Below are 8,561 nucleotides of genomic sequence, written 5' to 3'. Positions count from 1 at the left end.
GTACACAATAACATTACTCCTCAATTTTAATTTGTTTACCCTTATAAAACCATGACCTAAGCTGAAAAATATTGCAGATAAGTTTCGCACAATGATCTCACTTACTTTATAAAGACTTCTTACGACAGGTCAGCAAAAGACATATTTTCACTTATAAATAACCATAAATAAGTCTTACTTCAATGAATTGGTTACTTGTAGAGTACTGGGAAATTTTCTGAGAAATCTCTCTGATCTGGACTCTGAAAGCAACATACCACCCAGGCTGAAACTTGTTTTCTTCTTTTAATTTCCTATTTTTCAGATTATTTTAAACTTATTTTTCATACACTAGCCGGGGTATACCCCTGACGTCTTACATCATTTGCCTTGGCATGTCTGACCAAAAATGCTGACATGAGCGTTATTTGTGCAATTTCGAACTACTCGGCGTCGGAGCTGCACTGCAACTTATAGAGCTGTGGAAAAGAACCTCCGATCTACAAGTAAAAAGGTAGGTTTCTGTTTTCATTCTGCAGTTTTTTCTTTTTTCTTTTTTATGCGTTCAGTGCCTGTTTTTTTATTGATTTTTGCTTAACTTCAATTAGAGATTTAAACAACTGTGGATTAACAAGGGCTGAGTGAAAGCCGCGGAAAGGAAACGTTCTGCAAGGTAAGTAAAACTTCATTCTGTACAAAAATTTCCAGGTTTGGTTAAGGTAAAGTAGCTTTTGCACGTAGAAGGGGAACAGAGGGAAATTTCCTTTGCATGCTACTGGCATTGCAAAACAGAATTAACCTACGTGCAGAAGTTTCGACGTCTTGCAACAAATGTTATGACAATAATTTTGAATGGTACAAGGATTTTTTTTTTAAAAGCTCAGTCACGCGCCTTCAGTCAGCAAAATAGCTAGAGAGGCAAATATTGAATTGTGCTAGGCCGTACACAATAACATTAGTAAGGTAAAGTAGCTTTTGCACGTAAAAGGGGAACAGAGGGAAATTTCCTTTGCATGCTACTGGCATTGCAAAACAGAATTAACCTACGTGCAGAAATTTCGACGTCTTGCAATTTATGCTGACTGATTGGGCCGTTACTTTGGCCGTCACGCAAAGCGTCTCTGAGTGAAAGACATACACAAGGCATTCAGTATATCAATCTATAATTCCCAAAATTAATATCTTTACTTACCCGTACAAAGTTCAGGGCTTTTCAAAGCCCAGGCGCTTAGCGTTATTTAGGTAAATCCAGAATACTCTGGAGCGGTTTGAACTCAAAACACAACTACCGTGATTGAATCCCTTGAAATGTTATTTCCGGTCACAAGACTGTGTGGGTCACGCTTGAGTCTTCGCTGATACAACGTTGTAACCAAAAATACATCAAAACAAGTTCTTGTATGATTTGATTCCACAGTTATTTATGTTATTTCTCCCCACAAACCACCCAGAATACCGCAGGCATCAATCTGCTGGTGTCCTGCTGGCTTGCAAGCACGTAATGCAATAAATGATAGCTAAATGATAAATTATTTCAGTAGCATCAGTCAATACCACTCTGGTGAACAGGAAAGTCACAGTAAATATACAACTGGGCGCACAATTTTAATTACATGGCAATGAAAGGAGTCCTTTGGATTTCATTTACAGTCGTGTCTAATACACTCAAAGAGAGTCGCCTAGTATCTGTGTACAGACGAGTCGGCTTAGCAGATAGATTCCGTAGAATCCGCAGCTGAGTCTGTTATTCACGATGTAACCGTTCGTGTTCTCGGTCCCGTCGACTACAGATTTAGTAGACACGACGCATTTGGGTGTATTAGACAGCCCTCTAGATCTCAAGACTACACCTTGGCCGTATTTAACTAGGAAGACGATTTTGTGGTTTAAGCAGTGGCTGGCCACAGTATTTTCCAACAGGTATTCGTTGACGGAACGTAACAATATTGGTATCGCGCTCAATCATCGATGAAAATGTGGTAGCATTAGTGATCTTCATGGCGAAATAGAGATGAAAATAGAGTACTGCAGGACTAGCACAACAAGCTCAAAACTAGCTCGTTGACACCCATTTTTCTTTGCAAATTCTGTGAAGAGAAACACCCATCTTAAATTGTCGAAATTACCGGCTCTGACCCCCCCCCCCCCCCCCCGCCCTGATCCTAATCACGCTGATAACAATTCTACGATAAAAGGCGGTTTTAAGTTATATACAAGCTCTTCAAGTTAAATATAAGGGGGTTTTAACTAATACGTTACTTTGTTGCTATGGTATCCTGCTATATAAAAGAGATAATCAATATCGGGACTTGTGTGAGACCACTGCCATTTATATATCATCATCTGACAAAGACTGGTAGCAATGACCTATAGAAGAATAAGTATTAGAAAGAACAGGAATCTGTTATCGGATGGTCCTTTTAACATAACTGTGTCCGAAATCTTTTGTTCTTATTATTTTATTTGATATCCTTGTTTTCAATCTTTTGATTTGTATGACGTTCTCGAGGCATTTTGGGTGGCGGTATAACTATTTATGATGGACTTTTTTTGATAAGGCTGAAGCTATATGACTCAACCTTTTACCGAGGTCTTCACCGCCTTCAAAAGAAGCGTTCGCTCAAGTTCATCCGTATCAGCATAGCTGTGTGTAGGGATTTTGTGAGTTGAAGAATGGACTTGATAGGAAAAACTGACACAGTTCCGGTACGGTGTTTGACATGTTCCCATAAAATCTCTAGAACAAGCCCATCTAAACTATTTTGTATGGAAAGTTCATCATTAAAGCGATACCTTTTCTGTCTAGAATATTAGATATAAAGGGCGAGGGTTTAGCCTAGCCAGGACTTGAGTCTTCCCCGCCAGTTCGTTACAGATTTGATTCTTACTCATTAGTATACTAATGCAAATGCTGCAATCTGATTGGCTGAGTTACTAGTATCCTATCAGGCATTAGAGTTCAGTAGTGTCGGTCGTCCATGAAATGCGACGTTTTTATCGTTTTTCCGATTTTTTTTTTTAGATGTAATGGATAATTAAAGTCCTGAGAAGACTAAAAGAAGGACATAAACGGTTTCTCGACTTTACAAACTTGAAGTTATTGAAAAACTGGTGCGCGTTCGTAAACAACTGCAAAGTTACCAAGGACAATTCTATTCATGCGATTTTGTTTAAGCGTAACTAGTTCAATAATGCGTCGAAAAATATTTGGCAACCATATTTTGCGTTAATTTCAGTTAAAATTGGATTCTACTATAACGATTAGGTTATTCGTTCTCCGGCGATTTCTATAAGGAGATAGTTGATTCGGTCTTCGGCCTCATCAACTATCACCTCATAGAAATCTCGACTCATAATCTAATTGTTAATTAGTGTTTTGTTTGTCAAAACGTCGATATGAACCATCTAGCTATAGATATAGGGTTTGAAGATTCTGATTGTTAAATTATGGCAGAGGTTGGGTTTAGTCGAATAAATTCTGGCCAAATTGCTGACATGTGAGCTAACTTACGAATTACATGATGACATAAGCTGTATCTCAATTAAACGGTTGAGTTATGACGCCACCTTTTTACACCTAAATAACCATTTTATTCTACTTTATCTATTTACTTATGCAACTCGTCAGTTATGTTACACTACACATGAGCGATTAAATTAAAAATCAAAAAAGGCCCAGCTGCAAAAAATACTTTTATATCAATAATGCCGACACCGCAATGGTTCTTATCGCCGTTTTTATATATTTTTTTTAAAAGTCCTATCTATTAATATTCATTCCCTGGACTGTTGTTTGATTATGAGCAAAGGTCGTCTTGTAGCAGGTCTGGTGTTCTAGTGTGATATGCTGTACTGGCATGGTAACACAACCTTCAGTTTCAATTTAGTTGGGTAGAATTTGCTTTATCTGAAGAACAAAGAACTAATTAGCTGCTAATGGATATGTGACAAACATCCTGAGCAAAGAGCATGACGTTCAAAGTTTTAAAAAGATGACCTGCGATGATCGACAAAATGAACGCGCGCGAGACGTTGATCGTCATAACAAAGAAAAAGAAAAAAAAAAAATTGGTGAAATATGGCGTAATATGATCGATGAGAATTCTTCAGGAGCTCATAACTGAGATCTCTAGCGTCGGTTAGAGTTTTGGACTGAGGATCGCAAAGGAAAGATTTCCGTTCCAGTATATTAATTAATGCTCGGAAAAATTTACTTGTGAGACCCTGTAGGATGATAGCAGTAAACAAATCGATTGCTTGAAAGCGTTGACTCCAACATTCCAACGTACGTAGCTGGATTTTCCGTTGACTGAACGGTGACCGGCTCTTTTACTTCTGCCTCACTACCAGGAATAGCCTCCTAAGCGGTTCAGCCGCACAGCGTAAATGGTTTCTGAGAAGTATCGATCAAAACGTTCGTCACAAAGTCCAACAAAGTAAAGCATAGCCTACAAAGCATTTACTGTTCAAATACACCGAGAAAATCAAACTTTGGTAAGCCCAGATTGGAATTTGAACTTCTTAATGTCTTTGATGTTCAAGGTCAACCCAAGTTTACTCAAGGGCGAATGGAGAACCTTGCATATCCCAAAGTTTGCTCTCGATCAGATGTGTCTTACCGTTACTTGGAAGTTTCGCCTGCACCCTGAACTCGTTTTCAAAGTGATTGTAACTTGATTAAAGCACTTTACGCTTTTAAGATATCGCTCTTGAAATAGGTCATTTGCACGTGGTGAAACTGAACTCGCCCACGTTATGTCTGGCTGAACAAAAGGGGAATCCCCTGATCGGTCGTGAAGCGGAGTGGCGTCGTGTTAGTTTCCCTATGCATGATAAGCAGTCTGCCGATTTCTCTAGCACAACGGGATGGGAAAGAAAATTTCCCAATCGCAAAGGTAAGGAGCAATTTCTTATTTCAGTCTGAATCACGGGATTCTTAAACTAAAAGCTTCTCTTCTCAATCACTAATTTTGTCTCTCACTAGGCGCGTACTAGGCGGCAAGGTTCTTTAAATTTTCGCTGTCGCCTGCCGAATGATAATATATATTTTTTCCGCAGCCAGGGCTCTGCATGATTTCCGCTTTCCTCTTATTATGTAGACTATCCGGTAATTTCGCGGCGATGAACCTCCGCAATGTACAGTCTGATTAAAATAGTATATAATTACGCTTACGTCGATAATTTCTAATTCTTTGGAACAAAACAGAAGCATTAGATTTGCACTCATGTTTGGATCGAAGAGTGGTTGCTAAGGAAGCTTCTCGCCAGTTTCTTCCCTAGCCGCACATAGGCGTAAAACCTTAATTACCACCAAGATTGTATTTGCTTCATTGTCATTTACGAAAGATACTACAACAATTTGTCCCTTTTGGATTATTGATAAACAATTCGTGATATTTGTTCCACTGGTGCATCTCGAGTTCCTGCATGGAGTGAACGGAGCTGAGCATTTTTCTTCGCTACAGTCAGTTCTCTATTACAGAGGCGGTATTTGTAGATTCTTAATTGTTTCCAGGGTCTTAACACCACTTGAACGGAAGCATTTTCTTCTTCGTTTTCATACCGAGCCGATCGTTCTTTGTCCGTTTAGTTTTGGCTTTTAATTTTTTTTTTTTCCCGCCTTGTTTTAATTTGGCCCAGATAGACGATTTCAAGGGAATTAGAAATAACGAAAAAAAAAAAAAAGCATATTTCGTCAAAGTTAACTAAACAATAGGTCATTACTGTGGCATATGGTTTGAGGTTTATATCCGCAGGTGTAATTAATGATTAGAGTCTTCGCTCTAGACTTTATATATGAGGTGATGAGGCCGAAGGCCTATTTAACTATTAACTCATACACTGTAGCAATGTTTTAGTAGAATTCTGAATAATTTCTTTCTATTAATTAATAATTTCATATAAGAGCTATATCTCTAAATATTGTTCAATAATTAACTATTAACTCATACACTGTAGAAATCGACTACTCCAATCCATAAACCTCAAACCACAGTAGTGTAGGGTCTATTCGGTAACAGTAAAACTGTAACGATTCAAGCACATGTTAAAGATTATTTTTGGCGATCTAGTCCTATTTGAACCTTCAAAAATTTCAATATTGCTTCAGGTGTTTATGCCACCCTTCGCGATGCTCTTTAATTAACCACTGTGCCAGTGTTGCGTGTGGCCTTTGTTGGTTGTGAGTTATAAATAGTTTATTGATTTCCTGATTACTTTCGAAAGTAATTCTATATTTCCTTAGTGTAGTACTTTGTTTTTCATGAACTCTTGATCTTTTGATTGGATAACAAACCTTGAGCAGATATCTGGTAACCAATGAGGTTCCAGTACGTAGTGTCTACCAAGCTATTTTCTGTGTACATATTGGCTTAGGCTCATTTACTGTGCGTATGTTTCACTTTCAGTTTCAGGGCAGTAGAAAGGTTTTCAAATTACAAAAGGGTTCCATACACATCACTTAACCCCGATGCATTGATTTTCTAATTGACATCAGGGAAATTTACAGAGAATCGTTCTTCTAGACTATCGGTGTAATGACGTTTTAAAATGCCCAACGAAATTTGATAGGCACGTGATGTTACTGAAACAGGTTTAGGAAGGTATTTGGAATTTTAGAAACAACAACGACTTTGTATATTAGTTAACAACTGAAAATACAACAATAATGTAACAATGCAATATAAAAATGATTATTACAGCCAGTGTTTTCTCCTCGTATTTGGTCACGCTCTGCTATCAGAGACACAAGTGTGTCCAAATACGCAAGAGCCATCGCGGCAAGTGGCAGTGCAACTGGAAAACTGGCATTAGTCACACAATTGCACATAGTGTCAAACTATCATGCAACATAATGTTCCGACTGAAACAGTAGTACAGCTGCCAAAGGAGTCACAGCTTTTCCAACACTTGTAATCGAGATTAGGGGAAATACCCTCACATGACGTCTTCAGCTTTTTATAGCGAGCACGTGCTATTCTCACGGAGCGAAGATCGCTGAGGATTTGAAGTTTTCTGAATTTAGCGTCTCCTGGGTAAAGAGTTTACCCAGTTAGTAGCAAGCCCAAACAGGACACACAGGTGTACTGCAGCTCAGGGTAAGTCTGTAAGGTAGCTGTTAATCTTTGAGAATCTGATGTTAAGGATTTCGAGTAGGAGTTGAAGGTAATATTGCCGGATCCCTGCACAAAGAGTGAGCACTTTATAAAAACTTGTCGAGCTCAAAGTACAATTAACTGTCCGCGCAAAAGTTCGCAGTAGAATCATTCGTTTTTTAAATCTTTATGGCAGTTCTCAAGTCTTTCATATTAGCATCAAATCCAAAAAAATAACTAAAAGCAATCGCCGGCGGTTTAAACTCGTCGCTGGAACATAACTCAGTTATTCCGGCTGTGAGGCCAAATATATTTTACGCTCATGCTTGCAAAGGGAAACAATCACCTTATATTAAAATTATGGTCGCATGGTCTTTCATTAAACTACCATTATTTCAATCGATAGTTTTAATTAGACGTAATTCGGTGAAAGTGGCGTTTGTTGGCTATTAGAGTTTGTTAGTAGTATTACACATTACAGTCGCACTTCGCATCTCGACCTCGGAACTCTCGCACCCTCCGCTGTGCGAATTCAAGTCATTTTCCCTTGGATGTGCTTTTCAGTCGTTTATTATCTGCTCATGATCTCGGAGCCTGCTCAGCTGTAACTCAAACTAATTTTCGTATTTCTGACGAGTTCAAGATGGCGGCCCTTCAAATTGGTAGTAGTGTTGCGCGACCTCTGTAAATGATTCAAGTTACGCTCTCGCGATCGCTCGCGTTACCTTCTCTCGATTTTTCTCGTTTCCTCTTTTTCTTATATTCTTTCAGTTCCACTTTGTTACTACCTTCCAGTGCTTTTATGAAGCTTGCGTGAAGTAACACGCGAAGCTGACCTCGAGACCACGCTATTTTCAATAGTATTCGGGAATTCGATCGAGTTCTAGCCGAGCTGAGCTCACGACAATAGGTGACCTTTTTTATGCAATTCAGCAAACCGCATTCTTACACTCATATAGCTTTCCGCCATTGTTCTGGTAACCGAGTAATCATGATCAAGTTATATTCCGACAGAAACCATTCTACTCGTGTGGGATGTTGCTGTTACGGTATAGTGCAGACGCGACAAATTTACGACACTATCCTCGTGTTTTCGAAAACATACCGTCATTCACAGAAATCTGCGGTTAAGCTCATTGTTCTGGTCCATCGAAAAACTGTTTTTAAAAATACTCTGCGTTTGTGCGGAGGATTGGGAATAGTAGGAGTAATAACATGTTCCTTCCGGGCGCGTGAGGGGCAGCAGTGTCGCTACGCTTTTCAATTCAAAATGTTCTAGAGACTGCTTGCAGTCTATTTGTTTCGATTCTCTTCTTCAGTTGAGTTACTTTGGACCATGTTGCTTATTAGAATCTACCCTGTGCCTGCAGAAACGAGCAGTAGATCGTTAAGTTCGCAAGGAAAATATTAACCGCGGGGGATATGAACGAGTAAAAATACAAGAGGTATTGGCTGCCTCCTCCGAAGGTTTTCTTTTCAGCGCAAGGG

At 39.0% G+C, this 8,561-nt stretch overlaps 1 long non-coding RNA gene across 1 annotated transcript in view; it reads left to right on the top strand.

Moving 5' to 3' along the window:
- Positions 1-501: 501 nt before the first annotated feature.
- The window catches only part of LOC149105095 (uncharacterized), a 60,482-nt gene continuing 52,422 nt past the window's right edge, over positions 502-8,561 (top strand). Inside the window, exon 1 of the long non-coding RNA XR_016201583.1 lies at positions 502-652. This is a non-coding gene — a long non-coding RNA (uncharacterized LOC149105095). The remainder of the gene's footprint in view (positions 653-8,561) is intronic.

The sequence above is a fragment of the Orbicella faveolata genome, unplaced genomic scaffold (genome assembly GCF_042242905.1).
Source record: "Orbicella faveolata isolate gen_17 unplaced genomic scaffold, um_ofav_v1 contig_34, whole genome shotgun sequence".
Lineage (NCBI taxonomy): Eukaryota > Metazoa > Cnidaria > Anthozoa > Scleractinia > Merulinidae > Orbicella > Orbicella faveolata.
Note: the sequence above shows the minus strand (reverse complement) of the source record. Positions and strands in the feature narration are given on the sequence as shown.